This window comes from Pinus tabuliformis, chromosome J (assembly GCF_031772625.1).
Source record: "Pinus tabuliformis cultivar Carrire ecotype Pingquan chromosome J, CPIR1, whole genome shotgun sequence".
Taxonomy (NCBI): Eukaryota; Viridiplantae; Streptophyta; class Pinopsida; order Pinales; family Pinaceae; genus Pinus; species Pinus tabuliformis.
The window spans coordinates 823,447,749-823,465,707 of record NC_142295.1 but is presented as its reverse complement, the minus strand read 5'-3'; positions in this window follow the sequence as shown (position 1 = coordinate 823,465,707).

Genomic DNA, 17,959 nt, shown 5'->3' with positions numbered 1-17,959 from the left:
CCATGATCCCGTCACAGTGAACGTGCTGTGGAACTGTGGCCTGCTGAAGTTCTTCTGTATCTCTAGTATGAGAGCACAGATCTCCTTACTGCAGTATATGCTTGATGCTTGGGATCCTATCAACCAAGTATTCTAGATTAGGGGCAAATCCATCCCCTTGACCATAGTAGACATTTACTTCTTGGCTGGATTGTCAAGGCGGGGTGCCCCCATTTCTTTGTCAGGTTCGGCCCGAGGGAATGACTCCGTGAGAGATTATGTCCGCCAGTATTGCAGGGAAGGATCTCAGCCGAGCAGAGACGGTAAGGTCGTTATCCGTGAGATTACTGACAGGTCTCTCAGATCCATTCTATATGCTATTGGTAGGATGGCCGGTAGCGCATCTCTTCATGTTGCCAACAGATCTTACGTGCAGCATGCCTTGGAGTGTCTCCAACAGAAAGTCTTCAACTGGTGTGATGCAGTACTTATCCAGATGAAAAGTCAGTTGACCAAGGTAAAGGACGGGAAGTTGAAGAACTTTGGATTTGGTTCTATCTTGACTGCCTTTGCCTTGGAGAAGATACCACTGATACAGCCTCAATATCTTGCGCTCGACTTGCCTTCTCCTACCGAGCCATGCATGCAGAGATGGGTTGATCACATGTCTAGGCATGCTGGTCAATCTCAGATTTCTTTCACTGATATCTTCTTCAGGTGATTCGAGCGTCAGGAGATGGTCTATTCCGAGTATCCATATGTTGGCATGGATTTCCGAGGTGATCCGGATTTGGTACTACCGGATGGCAAACAGTGGGGTGCTATTGGTAAAATCTTCGACCATATCACTGTTTACTGTTTTTATTCATAATGTTTATGTGCTTTACTCTGTCAAGACTTTAATCAAACTCTTGTGTGCATGCAGATGTTGGTCCTGTTCGTCCAGCAGTTCGCCCGAGAGTGCCAGTCGCTGCCCCAGCAGGGGAGCCTGCTGGGAGGGTTATTCTTCGCGACCTTGACGTGGCCGAGATCCTTACAGCTGTGCAAGAGCAGGTTGAGAGCCTTACTCTTGGTATTCCGGATGTACGGATCGACGAGTTACCTTTACAGTTGCAGCAGCATACTACTGGTGTGCCTAGACGATGGACTCGTCTCTTGCGCATGATTGCACAGCCCGTGACGTGCTATCATGAGCATCACTAGGCTAGGGTGCCCCCTAGCATTTTTGAGTTCTTGGGTCATGTGACCAATTTTTGTCTTGGTTACAGAACATTATGTGTAAACGATAAACAGCTTTTATATATATATTTTGATTTTCGGGGTTTATTCCAGTTGAGTTATATGATCCACTTGCACAACATTGATGATGCATTTCTTTTTATAAATGTCGCAAATGTCTATCTAACACATAGTTTGCTAATGAGTCGGTTAATGTGTTTAAGTTCCTGGAAATATGTTGGTATTGAATTAACTCAAACTGTCTTTCCAAAATCTTAACCCTTAGAAACATACGATAAATAGCTAGATTGCGGACGGAATATATACCATTGAATTGTAGTATCACAAGTTGTGAGTCTAGCTTGACGATTAGTCGGCGTATACCATGGGTTATGGCATCAGAGAGTAGTTATATCAACGCGCTATACTCAGCGATATTATTCGTTGATTGCCCAATACACACACCTCTGAAACTTACTAACTCGCCGCTTGGATAAAAAATGGCCCAGGCCGCGGAGGACAGGTCCCGCGAACTACGACTCACTCTGTCAGCATATCCCACACATGTCTCAGAAAGGTTCGACATCTGCAATAAATGTAAAAAGGTGGATTACTCGACCAAAACAAATACTTTAGCGAAAACAAAATACAACAAAAGAACACAGGTTACTATTTAAGCATAGTAACGCTTGAGGTGCAACCCATTGCGGGGTTGCGCCAGTGGAATTCTCTCATAATCCATTAACTCGTAGGCTCCTTTTGCTAACACTCGTTTAACAATATAGGGGCCCATCCATAAAGAATTAAATTTTCCTGCTCCCAATTTGTCGGATTCTTGGTCGTAAAACAAGACCAAGTCACGACGGGCCTTGACTCATTTCTTATGGGCTTCGTTAGCCAAAGCGGCGTCACGACGGGTTTCATCCAATTGGATTAATTCCAAGAAACAGGCTTCTTCTTCTGAAATTTCAGGGAGGAGGTCGATTGCGAGTTTAAGAGATGAAATTTCGCACTGGACTGGTAAGACTGCCTCCAGGCCATACACCAGTTGGAAAGGTGTGAACCCGGTCGCATTTCTTACTAACGTTCGGTAAGCCCACAAGGCTGAGTACAGGATTAGGTGCCACCTTCTTTTGTGAACTCCGATCATCCTTTGCAACATACGCTTCAGGACCTTGTTGATTTCTTCAACTTGTCCGTTGGCTTGCGGATAATACGGGGTAGAGCTGTCGTGAGATAGCCCTAGCTTGGCAACTAATTCAACCATCATGTGATTGCGAAAATGCGATCCATGATCTGTAACTATAGCCTATGGTACGCCGAACTTGGCGACTACATGATTGAAAAAGAAAAGGGCAGCTGTTTCACCAGTGTTATCTAATGTAGGCATCGCCTCGGCCCATTTGGTAAAATAGTCAACGGCGACTATAATATACCCATGCCCCCCGGTCGAGGTGGGGTTACATTGCATGAAATCGATGCCCCATTTGGTGAAAGGCCCAACAACAACTATTGGCTGCAAAGGTGCGGGTGGTCTTCTAGTTTTGCTATCAAAAATTTGACAAGCATGGCAACTTCTGACTGCGATTATGCAATCTTTGAACATGGTTGGCCAGAAGTATCCTGCTCATAAGATTTTTTGTGTTGTTGCATATCCAGATTGATGCCCCCCACACGCGCCTGAATGACACTCATTCAGGGCTTTTTCGGCCTCCTCATGGGTAAGGCACCTCCTCAGAACTGTATCGATACCACGACGGTAAAGTGTATCACCGACGATCATGTAGTCTTTCGCTTGGTATCGTATACGTTTCTGTTCAGAGTGAGAGGTGTTAGGCCTGAACTTTTGGGTTTGGAGATAAATTATTATATCTCCATACCACTCATTGCTTGTAGATATCAGAAACAAATTCTCGTCCACGATTGATTCTTCGGATGTTTCATCATTGGACGACGATGGGAGATCGCACAATAATTCTGTGAAAACTAGAGATTTCTTTGATTTGGATTTTACAAATTCCAGATCAAACTCTTGAAGGATCACTATCCATTTTGAATATTTGCCCCCCAGCAACTGACGCGACAGTATATAAGTCATGGGGTTGCAATCTGATAAAATGGTAGTTTTCTGAAAGAGGACATAATGTCGAAATCTTTGAATCGCTTGAACAGCTGCAAGCGCTAGTTTTTCAACATAAGAATATTTGCTTTCTGTATCATTCAAGTTTTTACTTAAATAATATATAGGATGTTCAATTCCATCGACCTCTTGAACTAAAACCATCGCAATGGTCGTATCTGCTGCAGCCAGATACAGGTTAAAATCTCTTTGATAGTCTGGGGCATACATTAATGATGCTTTTACTAGAGAATCTTTCAGAGCATCAAAGGAAGCTTGCGCCACCTGATCCCAGACAAAAGGTACATCCTTTTTCAAAAGACGAGTATAACCTTTAGCAAGTTCTGCGTAATTTGGAATGAACCTCCTCAGAAAGTTTGCTTTCCCTTGGAGTTTCTGAATCTGAAGCAAATTTGAAGGTGGAGGCAAATTAATGATTGCCTGAACCTTGCAAGGGTCGAGACGAATCCCATCCTTAGAGACTACAAAGCCAAGTAAACGACCAGAACTGACACAAAACACACATTTGTGTGGATTGAGTCTTATCTTGTAGTGTCGGCAACGTAGAAATATCGCTCTTAAATGCTGCGAATGATCAGTCCGCTTTCGCGAATGAGCCGGAAGGTCGTTGAGATATGGTTGAACGATGTTCTTGATGTCATGGAAGGCATAATTCATTGCCCTCTGAAATGTCGCCCCTGCGTTCTTTAAACCAAAGGGTAATTTTCGATAAGCGAATGTGCCCCATGGACAAATGAATGCAATCTTTGACTGGTCCTGTGGGCGGATATTTATTTGATTATACCCGGAAAATCCATCCATAAATGAAAAGATTTCACATCCGGCGCACTCATCAATTATCTGGTCGATGAAGGGTGTAGGGTAGTTGTCTTTCGGACAAGCTTGGTTTACATCCCTATAGTCGACACACACTCTAATTGTCCCTTGTTTCTTCATAACAGGGACAATATTTGATACCCAATCGGTTAGAAACCCGGGTAGATGAAACTAGCATGGAGAAGCTTCTCAACTTCTGCCTTGATGGCAGCGGCTTTCTTGGGGTGCACCTGCCGAAGCCGTTGTCTTACTGGTTTGACATCAGGATATATCTTAATCTTGTGTTCAACGATACTCGAGTCAATGCCTGGCATTTCATCATATGACCAAGCAAAGACATCTCTGAACTCGTGAAAAAGAGCGTTATATATTTCCAGTTCTGAAGGAGAACAACCTTTGCCGACATAAATATTCTCTACAACATTTGTTTTAGTCGAGATATTTATGGCTATAGTCTCTTCAATATTGGATAAGTTTCGCTCAGAATCCACCGTATTTACAGTATTTGATAGGAATTGAAAAACTGAAGGGTGATAAAGGTCATGTTGAGTATCTTCTTCATAATCTGGAAGAAGGGAATGATGGTGGCAATCATCCCATGGTGTCCCCTCAATCAACATTGATTGTAGGATTCCTTCGTCAGTTCCATGCACTTTCGACCAAGGATCTAATGGGGTACCATATTCTCTGGACCTATCTACCCAAACACTTGATGAGTGTTGATTTGGGTTCGCCTCCCATGCCCGAAACATTGATTGCTACAATATTTCTATGGGGCTTGGGGGCAAAGCCATTGCATGATCCATGTCTTCATCTTCTTCCGCGACCTTCGTAGAAGATATCATGTTGGAGGCTGCTGCCAAGGCTATTTCGTCTATATAGATGGGTGGTGGAAGCGCGAAAGTTCCCATTAATGTGGGGTCTTTCAGTAGGCCTACTCCGATATCTTGAAGCGAATGGTTGCTTCCATGGATCATGGGAATGCTTCCTGTAACTTGTGAACCATTAGGGAGGAAGTTTTGTTGGTCGACGATCGTAATCCCTCCTTGAAAAGGGAATGCGATCTTCCTAAAATAAGTCGACACTACAGCTGCCATGGCATATATCCATGGTCTTCCTAGTAGGATGTTGTAGTCAAGATTCCCATCGATGACTTCAACATCTATTTCTACTGTTTTTCCCCCCAGTTCAACCTTCAAGTTATTTAGGATACCGTACGGGGTATATGTCCTACTGTCGAATGCTTTCAATGTCATCGAAGATCGCGACAAGGTTGGAGACCCTAAAGTTTTCCAGCAACTCATCGACATGATACATGTAGATGCCCCCTCATCAATGATTGTTCGGTGAACAGTCTTGTTGAGGGCTTTCACTTGAATAAGGAAAGCTAGTTGAGCCGGTAACTGAGGATCGTATCCTTTGTGGTCGAAGGATACAAGATTGGAATCCTTAGGATCGACCCCACCAATAGCCGATAACAAAGCCTCCCTTTGGGATGGGCAATTTTGTAGTACTTCAAGAGTCGACATAGCGGATGGCGATTGGGCCAAATCTTCCACTATGTTATAATGCTGCGCCGCTCTGGCGCGAGGATTAAATGTCAACTTGTGTACTACTCCCTTTGGCGGTTTTATTGTTAATTCAAGAATGATGGGAGGTACAACTTCTGTCGGAGTTGTTGTCGAACTACTTGGTTGATCTTTACCTTTGTCGTTCGACAACTGCGGATTCCCGTAATCTTTGTTCCTTGTCAAAATCAAAGCATCATTCTGTTGCTTGGAGATCGACAACATTAGCACTTGCGACGGGGAAGCATTTCCACTATCAACCAGATTTTGACCTGGATTGGGAAAAGGATCAGTTAACACAGCTGAGGTTTGCGAACTTTTGAAGAACCTTTTTAGCTCAGCTTTGTATGGACAATTGCCTGTCCAATGATCCTCATCACATATCATGCATGGACTTTTTGGTTTCCCTTTCCTTGGAGGGTTTGAAGAATTTTTCTCAGGGGATGACTCACCGTGTTTGTTCTTCTTCCCTTTGTTTTGCTTCTTCTTGCTTCCTGGTTGATTGGTTTCTTTGCCTTTATCTCCTGATACGGCATTTACTTCCGAAGCAAGAATTTCTTCTTTTACATTTTGATCCGAAGTCTTACGGGCTTTCTTAGACGAAGCCTTTGTCGATTTCGCGTTTAACGTGCCAATCACACCATCGCCGGCATGAGAGTCACTATTTGATTTAGGAGGAGGAGGAATTGAGAATTCCGGTCTAGGGGCGTCAGGTATTTTGTCGTAGAGCATGCCAGATTGAGTGTAAACTAAGTCTAGATATTGTGCACGAGCAATAACTTGCTCCTCCGTTACGACTCCCCCCTTGGCCACATCTTCCGTTATGGCAGGAAGTAACGACTTTATAAAACATTCAGCTAATAGCTGATCGGGAACGTATGTTTTCACCATCCTACGACGACGACGCCACTCATGTATATGATCGGATATATGAGTGGCCGTTGTCTGCTTGAAGTTGGTTAAGATTTCCGTTCCCGTTTCATACCTTATCGGTAATTGAAAATGGGTTAAGAAAGTCGTGGCTAGGGAGCTGAAATTGTTGAACGAGGCTCTAGGTAACTCAATATACCATTTAGCCGCTGGACCCGTTAACATCCTCTGAAAAAGGCGAAGCCTTATCGAATCATCGTTCAGGGTGTTTGATGAACACCACAGATGAAAAGTCATCACGTGATTCGATGGGTCTTCGCCTTGATTTCCATTGAATTTAGGAATGTCCGATGGAAGTTTGTGAGGAATCGCTGGCCACCAAGGGGCGTAAGTAATTGGATCGTTTGTTAACCGGTGTAAATCGGGTAACTCTAGAGTTGCCACGAATGGTAACTATTGACTCAGGTTAGGTGAAGCATACCTAGGATACGATGGAATTGCCTGAACAGTTGGTCTTTGCATACCAGCATAATGTAATTGATGTTGGTATGACTGATACAGTTGGTGGACTTGACCACTGTAAAGCGGTTGGTTTTGACCGTTTTGAATGTACAGTTGTCCACTGTTCGCAAAGATCTGCTGCTCAGAACCTTGGTACACTTGCTAGAAGTGTGGTTGTTGGTATTGCACCAGCCACGGTTGTGAAGCCATGTTCTGCTGTGCTATACTAACCGGCAGACCAAGATGTGGGGTAATTGTACCCGTTTGGACCTGTGTCGCCCCACCAGTTGGCGATTGTGGTTGTGTCACGAGGTCAAGGGGTTGTTGCATTACAACCTGAGAAATCTGAGGCTGACATACAATAGGCATCGTTTGAACTTGTGACACTGTTACAATAGCTGGTGTTGTCGAGATGTTCGACATAGGTACACATTGTTGCATAGAATACACAACTCTTGGCTGTTGGGGTAGCATAGGTACCCAACCACTTGTCGTAACTCCAGTAGAACCTGAATACTGTTGAGAACTGCCGTATGGATATCCTCCTGGAGGGGGTAATGACAGGGCATACTGCCCCCCATACGGTAGCAATCCAGAACTCAAGGGGATTGTTTGCCCTTGGGGACTGGATGGCCCAAATTGACCTCCATAGGGATCAATTTGTCGAGTTTCAACATAAGAGTTGCCGGATATTATCCCGGAGGAACAAACTGGAACAGACCACACTGTCGAAATAGTCCCTGGGTGGACTCCTTCTAGCGGTTGCGAGCTAGTTGGGACAGATGTTACGCCGGCAAACATCTTCGGAGTGACAGCAGGGAGTTTTGCTGTCGATGTGTCATTTGACACAGTCCTAGATGTCGACGGTTGCTCAGACATTTTGAGTCTATCCAATAGATTGCCTAGTGATTCTACAAGAACTTCCACTAGTGATGGACTAACTTCTGATGTAGAAGGAAATAGAGTGACCCCTTCTCCAAAATGTGTTGGAGTACTTGCTTGCGGATCTTCTACAATTTCCTCTATCACAATCAAACCAGGTGGAAGAGGAAGACCGTCAGGTCCGTAAAATATTTCTGGTGCCGAAGAAGGGGTTGATTCGACAACGACAGTTGTTTGAGGAACAAGACTCTCTGGACCGGTTACAGATGGAACTGGTTCAGTAACACAAGTATTTGTTCTCATACTAGGATCAGTGTCACTGTCCCTCTGTGGCTGTTGAACTTCTTCAATAGAGGCAGGGTTTCCAGAAATGTTGGGAGTAACCGGAATCTCAGATGTTGTCGGAACAGTTGTTCTAACTTTGATAGGAGATTTTGAACCGGTTAAACGAGTTCGCTTTGTCTGTACCGTTTTCGATTCCAGAGACAAAGACGGTTGACTCGTAAGCCTCCGCGAACGACGGGGTTTCAATTGACTTTCTTCCACGATTGTGGATTACTCGATCAACCAAAATATAAAAAGGGGAAAGTGTGTTTCCAAATTGAATGAATTTTTTAGACGCTTTAGACACAACTTGCTTTTTCACTTTTAAAGAGTCGAGAAAAAGCTAAAGATGACTCTAGTCTCCTTCGATGTTTTAACGAGCCCGAAGTGACAAATGCTCGGATGGACTTTTTCTATTATAGAGTCTGAAAAAGGCCAAAAGAAACTGCTCTGGAGTTCTAGGCAAAGGGTGTGCCAAACTTTTCGCAAAACCGCAGAATACTTTTTAAGGTACGGGCGGTCGATCTTCCTGAATGCTGTGTTCAGTGCATTGCGATCAGTAGGGCGGCCGACACGGCTTCCTAAGGATAAAGGTTAAATTCCTATAGGGATCTCCCAATATATATGCGACGGTACGTGGGAGCACAATCCGTACTGGCGCTATCGTCCCTCAGGAGGAATCACCCACCTTCAACGAGATCGACAGTCACCAGGCTTTACGACGCCAGAACACGTCTCTAGCCTAGACCTCTATGTTGTGCGTTATGTTGCAAAGCGTTGTTAAGTTCATTCAGTTTATTTTAAGTTGATCTTTTTTAGAAGTTTGCCTTTTTGGATCACCACGAGATGTATGATACAATTCCTAAATGCAGTCTAAAGATGATAAGCAAGCTTTATATCTTTTCAACTTTGAAAATCCTAGCTACTAAGGGAAAAGAAAGACACCATCTTTTCTCAAAGAGCAATCAACACACTCTAATGCACTTTTCCTAAATCAAGCATGCCAACTATCAAAATGCAAATGCACAATGCAAGTGTTTGTTTTCCGCTTCCTTAGTATTAATGCCTACAAAGAAAGCTTTTTGTACAACTTTGAATTTGCTTTTAAATGACAAGTACAAACAAGTTTACTTTTTCGAAATTAGAAAGGGTAGAAGAGAATACAGCACTTTACGACTTTCAAAATGAACACTTGTTTCGACACTTAAAAGAGACAAACTCAAACCAATAAGCAAAAACAAATGTATAATCAACTGTAAATAGCCAATGAACTCTCTCCTAAGATCACAATCAACAGATCTGAATCAAGGGCTACAGGATGATCACTTCACTGTAAATGACGCCACAAACACATAAAAACACTCATAGTCTTTTTGTACAAAAGGAGGTGGAATCTAAGCAGAGAAAAGGAGTTATCAGACTGGTACCTATGCTGGTTACAGGCTGCAAAAAACAGAGATCAAAACAGGGCAACAAAGAGCAGAGAACCCCAGCTGCAAAAGGAAAAACTGGTTCAGTGCAACCTCAACACTAGGGTTTTGACATTCAACACAGGTGGCCTTCACGGGACCTGCGTTGAAATGCAGAATGCCTTCACAGGGTTTGCGCTGAACGAGAAACGAGAGTTTCTCACTGGGTTCTGGGTCACAGATTGCTAATTAATCAACGGTTTCAGGCCAAATCAAAACCACAAGCAAGGTACAATCAAAGGGATGCTTTGAGGGGGTACTAAGATCTATCACAAAGGATCATCAAATCATTTGTGAGTCCACTGTTCAGATAATAGACAAATCCAGTGATTGGATCAAGGCAGCAACTGTCTACTTTGCAACTGAGAAGAGCAGATGCAGTTCGATTGTTGTTGTTGAGTCTATGAAACAAACAATGATAGAGAGACAAATAAAATGACTAAACAGATCTCCCCAGTGGAGTTGCCAATTTGTTGTGGGGAAAAATGCCTATGCAGGACGATCCTATCCACCTAAGGTGTGACAGTGCCTTAGCAACAAACAGAGACAACTATTCTAGTATTCTTCCTTTATGAATTAAGAATGAAGAGAGATGGATGGACTAACCGGTGTCTTCCGTTTGTCCCTCGATCCAGATCCTATTCTCTTTGGGAGTTCACAACTACTTGTCTTCTCGCTCGCCCAGCTTCAACAGGTCTTTGCAAGATTACAAGAGAAGAACACTACACCAAGACATAGATTCATAATCATAACTAGTTTAGGATTAGAAGTAAACTAAACATACTAATGCAATCATACATCAAAGATACATCAGTATATAGGAGAAACCAAGATAGCTTTATTGATGAATAACAAGGTTCAGGAAGAGATACAACCCAGAGGGCTCCAATCCAGCATCTCCTTCCTAGCAAAATGGAATTCCTATCTTCACCTCCCTTCAAAGCATTAAGCACCCAATGATTCCAGTCTCAAACCAACAACAATTCTTTACAAAATTCCAGCCTCTAGATCTCATGGAGGAGAGATCCATATATAGATGTTTGGAGAGAGGATGAGTCAGCTTAAGATTTGACTAGTGTCCTTTCCCTCTGTCAATTCTTGATTCCACTTGGAGGTTCTTGCTTCCACTTGGAGATTTGGAACCTCTTACTCATCATAGTCGAATTCCCTGAGGCAAGTGCCATTTTGGAAGCTTCCTGGGTTTTGACACCTTGAGAAATGAGCTTGCCACATGTCCACTCTCGCTCAGCGCAGGTAGCCAGTGTCGGCTTTGACATTCAGTGCAGGTAGCCAGTGTTGGCTTTGACATTCAGCGTAGACAGCCAGTGGGGCCATTGACATGATCCTGAATTGACTTGTTTTGAGCAGTTTCTGGTGGAGAACTTCTATGAATTGCTGTGGTTTGTTAGCCTTGTTCCTCTAGGGGTAGGAACAACATGTTTAGGGACTTTGGATCCCTTAGATTATGGACATTTCATGCTCAATGCTGTAAGGCACAAAAATGTCTATAAAATTAAGCACCCAATGATTCCAAAGAATTAAGAACTTATTACAATACAATGAATTATTATACATTGTATCTAAACATGTATAATGTCGAAGGTCATTGATGTATACCTGTCGCCGGAAGTGAGAAACTTGCCATTGAGGCATGCAAGCTTCAAAGTACTGAAGGGGTTGTTTCTAGATCAACTTCTTGGATAATGAGCTGAAGTCGACAAGAAGCGATCCGTCAAAGGAGGGCCTTAATGAATCCCACATCAATGACATGGAATGGAGCTAATGATTTTGATGGAGGTGAAAACGATCTGTGACATATGATTCAGGGTGGTGGTCATGAATGGATGAAGGATAATGTATGGCAGTGGATGGGACACGGTTGACTCTTTCTGAACGACTTCTCTTGAACATGTGGCGACACTGATGCGATGGATCGGTAGCATTACACCAAATATGGATGGTATGGCGAGACCATGGTGATGTGATCGGTGAATGAAACAACCCAACCCGATTGTGGTACGGAGGAAAAGTGTCATGTTCAAGAGCAACGTGCTACCATCAAAGTTTTCTTTAGTTTCTCCCAATTTTTCCCCAGTCATTGCTGACCAGTACCTCTTTATTTTTGTCAAGCTTGAGGAGGATAACATATGCTTGTTCTATAACCTGCCCTTCGGGCAAGCCCATCGCTATGTTTTAACGAGCCTAGCGATAGTGAAACTCGCTCTCATCTTAAAGACAAGTTTGTCACTATTTAGTGATTTTAACGAGTCTAACGACAAAGATAACTCGGTCCTTTTCATTTTTAGAGAGTCTAAAAAGGTACATAAAGTTAACTCCGAAAGTCCTTTTTCGTCATCTAATCCATTTAGTCCGAAAAAGTATAAAACAATACAGAAGGGATGATTTTTCAATAGTTTTAACGAGCCGAACAAAACAAGCGCTCGATCTTTTTGTGCAATAATCCCTCAGGTCCAAAAAGATTAAAATCTAGAGGAGGGATAACACTTCTTGTCCCTTTAACAAGCTGGAAGGCCAAAACTCAGCAATCTTTTCATATTTTACGAGTCAGTCAAAAAGAGCTTAAAAAAGACTCGTCTTTTGAGGAACGAGTGATAAACAGAGTTAGCAGCTGATTCCAGGTACAGGTTGGAATTTTCCAATCACGGCAGTGTCACAAGGATGGCTAGGTGAAATCACTCTTTGCAGCTGTTCCTAAAAATGGGTAAACAATCATATGGAGGTGAACGATCGGCCAAGTGAAAAGTGGAGGTGATGGTGCAAACACGACCAAGGCTTTAATGGCTGATAAGGTTACATTCACAGTGGTTATTTACCGGGTAGTGGTTCATTTTTTATTTTAAAATGAGCTTAAACGCTGGTGGAAAAACTTGCTCATTGCTTATGTTTATTTTTTAACGAGCATGAAGTCCGCGTTAAAACTGCTCGGATCTTGCGTTTATTTTTTAACGAGCATGAACTTTGTGCTAAAACTGCTCGATTATACCAGTCATATGATAAGAGTGTCTCATTGAGATTCTATTTTTTATGGAGCTTCATCTCACGAAGCTTTGCCCCGGATCCTTTGGTTATGCAAGTTTGGAAACGACTAATCCTACGAGTTTAGAGGGTTAGAGGTCCTAAAAATTTAAAAAATAAATAGCCGCCCCTTGCTTGCACTCCAAAAGGTTTGCATCCCCCCAGGCATAAAGTACGATTTCAAGGTTACCTCTACTTCACCTCCGCCAAAACATTTGTCTTGCCGAGAGAGGCCTACCTCTTTCAGGTTACCCAAAGATTGTCTCGTTCGCGGAGCAAACAAGACACTTCTTCAGTGATGTCTACCAACGGTGAGCGACGACGCCCGCTGACTCACATAACTTTGACAAAAGAATCTTATTATAGAACAACCCCTCTTCCTAGACGGACGGGGTACGGACTAGTCATATTCTCCCGCGGAAACCTACCCTATACCCAAAGTTTCCCTGCCGAAGCAGACCAGGGCGCATGCCCCCTGGGTTCCAGTCATATCCTCCCGGATTACTCGCGCTCATCAGGAGGACGGACCTTGGGTTGAGACACTTCTTGCGTGAATAGACCATTTAGGGATGGTATATGACTATTTACGATGCGTGATCCGGGGAATGAAAGTTGGTCCACGAGCTTGACCATTCTTCCTTCATGCGGAAAACACATTACTCTAAAGAGTGAGGAGACGACAACTCCCATGCAATATATATAGTCTCGTCCAAGGAGTAGGTTATAATCCAAGGGTCCTTGAACGACCATCACGTTTATTTGAACGGTCTTCCCTTTCAATGTTACGGGCACATTGGGGAGGATCCCTAAAGGTCGATTGGTTCCTTTATCAAAGCCTGATAGATTTCTCATTTCAGGAAAAAGCGCTGGCAAACCAAGCGCTTTCCAAGAAATAGAGGAAAGGATACTCACAGATGCCCCCTCATCAATGATAGTGCCAGCCATTACCATTCTGTATATTTGGACGATAATTCTGAATGGTATGCTAGCTAGCAAGCGGGTCTGCCTAGTTGGTTCCAGTCGAACGAGACAACTAGGTTGCTTGGCGGTGGGACCGAATAGACGGCCGGATATCGCTCTAACGAACTTCCTTCCTGCGATAAAGGAATGGGGGCATTTCCCCCTTGTTCATCAGAGTCAGTGTTGATGAAGAGAATTTGGATGGTGTCGTCTTTATTCTCCTCTGTGATGGTATCATTCGAAGATAGAGCCTCTGAAGGCAAAACCGGGTCAACTGCTGTTTCAACCTTTAGACTTTCGTCAGGTATGGATTCATACGGTTCATCTTCAATGACCGGCGCTTCAGCTGACCACCTGAGCAGGCCAGCTGGGTTCTCAACTAGCGAAGGACTTGGCAGGAGTCTTTGATATCCAGGAGGAAGTTGCGCTCGTAAAATCGGGCGATCTTCCAGAACTCTTTTTGCCTCGTTTAAGAAGGGACAATGGTGGATGGCATGGTCGCCTTCACACAGTCTCTAAGGAAATTTAGCTTTCCCTCTTTGTCCTGTGGCTTCACTTCCACTAGTTGACGGTGAGCAGTCAACATGGCTATCAGAGGTCGATGCTACTGAATTGTGCAAACGGGGAGACCAGTCCCTTAGTATCCGAGGGATGCAGGGACAATCTCTGTGGAAGTGGTCTCCCTTGCATATGACGCATGGCGATTTAGGCCTTGCCAGTGCTGTGTGTGGATTTTTGTTAGACGACACTTGTTTGCCCCTAGTCGCCTTTGGCTCCTTCTTCTTCTTCTCTTTCTTCTTCTTCTCCTTCTTCTCCTTAGGAACTCAGTTTTTTGTTCTACCAGTTCCGTCAAGTGAAGAGGAAGGAGGAGAGGAAGAATTATATGAAGTCGAAGGCTGGTGGGCAATTCTAGTCTGGTCTAACTGTTTACTCGACTGTTCAGGAATACTGGTGTTCTGAACGACATTGGTTGAAAAGAGCCAGACAGACAGGCCAATCGTCAGTCCTGGAAGCGACAATGTGGCCATGTGGGGCGCACCAACATCTCCCCAAGAGGAGAAGGGACTAGGATTTCCAACAAGGGGAATTCCTTAGTTGGTGGGCTCCATCTTTTCAACCTAAAGATCAACGCAGTAATAAAGGGTGATTGTTCCGTTTAAAATAAATTGTTAACGACGCTTTAGACACAACTTGCTTTTTCACTTTTAAAGAGTCGAGAAAAAGCTAAAGATGACTCTAGTCTCCTTCGATGTTTTAACGAGCCCGAAGTGACAAATGCTCGAATGGACTTTTTCTATTATATAGTCTGAAAAAGGCCAAAAGGAACTGCTCTGGAGTTCTAGGCAGAGGGTGTGCCAAACTTTTCGCAAAACCGCAGAATACTTTTTAGGGTACGGGCGGTCGATCTTCCTGAATGTTGTTGCATTGCGATCAGTAGGGCGGCCGACACGGCTTCCTAAGGATAAAGGTTTTATGCCTATAGGGTTCTCCCAAAATATACGCTACGGTACGTGGGAGCACAATCCGTACTGGCGCTATCGTCCCTCAGGAGGAATCACCCACCTTCAACGAGATCGACAGTCACCAGGCTTTACGACGCGGGAACACGTCTCTAGCCTAGACCTCTATGTTGTGCGTTATGTTGCAAAGCGTTGTTAAGTTCATTCAGTTTATTTTAAGTTTATCTTTTTAGAAGTTTGCCTTTCTGGATCACCACGAGATGTATGATACAATTCCTAGATGCAGTCTAAAGATGATAAGCAAGCTTTATATCTTTTCAACTTTGAAAATCCTAGCTACTAAGGGAAAAGAAAGACACCATCTTTTCTCAAAGAGCAATCAGCACACTCTAATGCACTTTTTCCTAAATCGAGCATGCAAATTATCAAAATGCAAATGCACAATGCAGGTGTTTGTTTTCCGCTTTCTTAGTATTGATGCCTACAAAGAAAGATTTTTGTACAACTTTGAATTTGCTTTTAAATGACAAGTACAAACAAGTTTACTTTTTCAAAATCAGAAAGGGTAGAAGAGATTACAACACTTTATGACTTTCGAAATGAACACTTGTTTCGACACTTAAAAGAGACAAACTCAAACCACTAAGAAAAAGCGAATGTATAATCAACTGTAAACAACCAATGAACTCTCTCCTAAGATCACAATCGACAGATCTGAATCAAGGGCTACAGGATGATTACTTCACTCATGCAAAGGAAAACTGTAAATGATGCCACAAACATATAAAAACACTCACAGTCTTTTTGTACAAAAGGAGGCGGAATTTAAGCAAAGAAAAGGAGTTATCAGACTGGTACCTATGCTGGTTACAGGCTGCAAAAATCAGAGATCAAAACAGGGCAACAGAGAGCAGAGAACCCCAGCTGCACAAGGCAAAACTGGATCAGCGCAACCTCAACACAGAGGTTTTGACATTCAGCGCAGGTGGCCTTCACAGGACCTGCATTGAAATGCAGAATGCCTTCACAGGTTTCGCGCTGAACGAGAAACGAGAGTTTCTTACTGGGTTCTGGGTCACAGATTGCTGATTAATCAACGGTTTCAGGCCAAATCAAAACCACAAGCAAGGTACAATCAAAGGGATGCTTTGAGGGGGTCCTAAGATCTATCACAAAGGATCATCAAATCATTTGTGAGTCCATTGTTCAGATCATAGACAAATCCAGTGATTGAATCAAGGCAGCAACTGTCTACTTTGCAACTGAGAAGAGCAGATGCAGTTTGATTGCTGTTGTTGAGTCTATGAAACAAACAATGATAGAGACACAAATAAAATGACTAAACAGATCTCCCCAGTGGAAGTGAACGGAAAATTTCCCGGATTTAATGGAACGGGGAAGTCGTGTCGGCCGCCCTACTGATCACAATGCACTGAACGCAGCATTCAGGAAGATCGACCGCCCGTACCCTAAAAAGTATTCTGCGGTTTTGCGAAAAGTTTGGCACACCCTCTGCCTAGAACTCCAGAGTAGCTTCTTTTGGCCTTTTTCAGAATCTATAATAGAAAAAGTCCATCCGAGCATTTGTCACTTTGGGCTCGTTAAAACATCGAAGGAGACTAGAGTCATCTTTAGCTTTCTCTCGACTCTTTAAAAGTGAAAAAGCAAGTTGTGTCTAAAGCATCTAAAAAATTCATTCAATTCGGAAACACACTTTCCCTTTTTTGTATTTTGGTTGATTGAGTAATCCGCAATCGTGGAAGAAAGTCAATTGAAACACCGTCGTTCGCGGAGGCTTATGAGTCAACTATCTTTGTCTCCTGAATCAAAAACAGTACGGACAAAGCGAACTCGTTTAACCGGTTCGAAATCTCCTATCAAAGTTAGAACAAGTGTTCGAACAACATATGAGATTCCGGTTACTCCAAACATTTCTGGAAACCCTGCCTCTATTGAAGAAGTTCAACAGCCACAGAGGGACAGTGACACTGATCCTAGTCTGAGAGCAAATACTTGCGTTACTGAACTAGTTCCATCTCTGACCGGTTCAGAGAGTCTTGCTCCTTAAACAACTGTTGCTGTCGAATCAACCCCTTCTTCGGTACCAGAAATATTTTACGAACCTGACGGTCTTCCTCTTCCACCTGGTTTGATTGCAATAGAGGAAATTGTAGAAGACCCACAAGCAAGTACTCCAACACATTTTGGAGTAGGGGTCACTCTATTTCCTTCTACATCAGAAGTTAGTCTATCACCAGTGGAAGTTCCTGTAGAATCGCTAGGTAATCTATTGGATAGACTCAAAATGTCTGAACAACCGTCAACATCTAGGACTGTGTCAAACGACACGGTGACGGTAGAGCTCCCTGCCGTCACTCCGACGATGTTTGTCGGCGTACCATCTTTCCCAACTAGCTCACAACCACTAGAAGGAGTCCACCCAGGGACTATTTTGACAATGTGGTCTGTTCCAGTTTGTTCCTCTGGAATAATATCCGGCAACTCTTATATTGAGACTCGACAAATTGATCCCTATGGAGGTCAATTTGGGCCATCCAGTCCCCAAGGGCAATCAATCCCCTTGTGTTCCGGATTACCACCGTATGGGGGGCAGTATGCCCTTTCATTTCCCCCTCCGGGAGGATATCCATACGGGAGTTCTCAACAGTATTCAGGTTATACTGGAGTTACGACAAGTGGTTGGGTACCTATACTACCCCAGCAACCAAGAGTTGT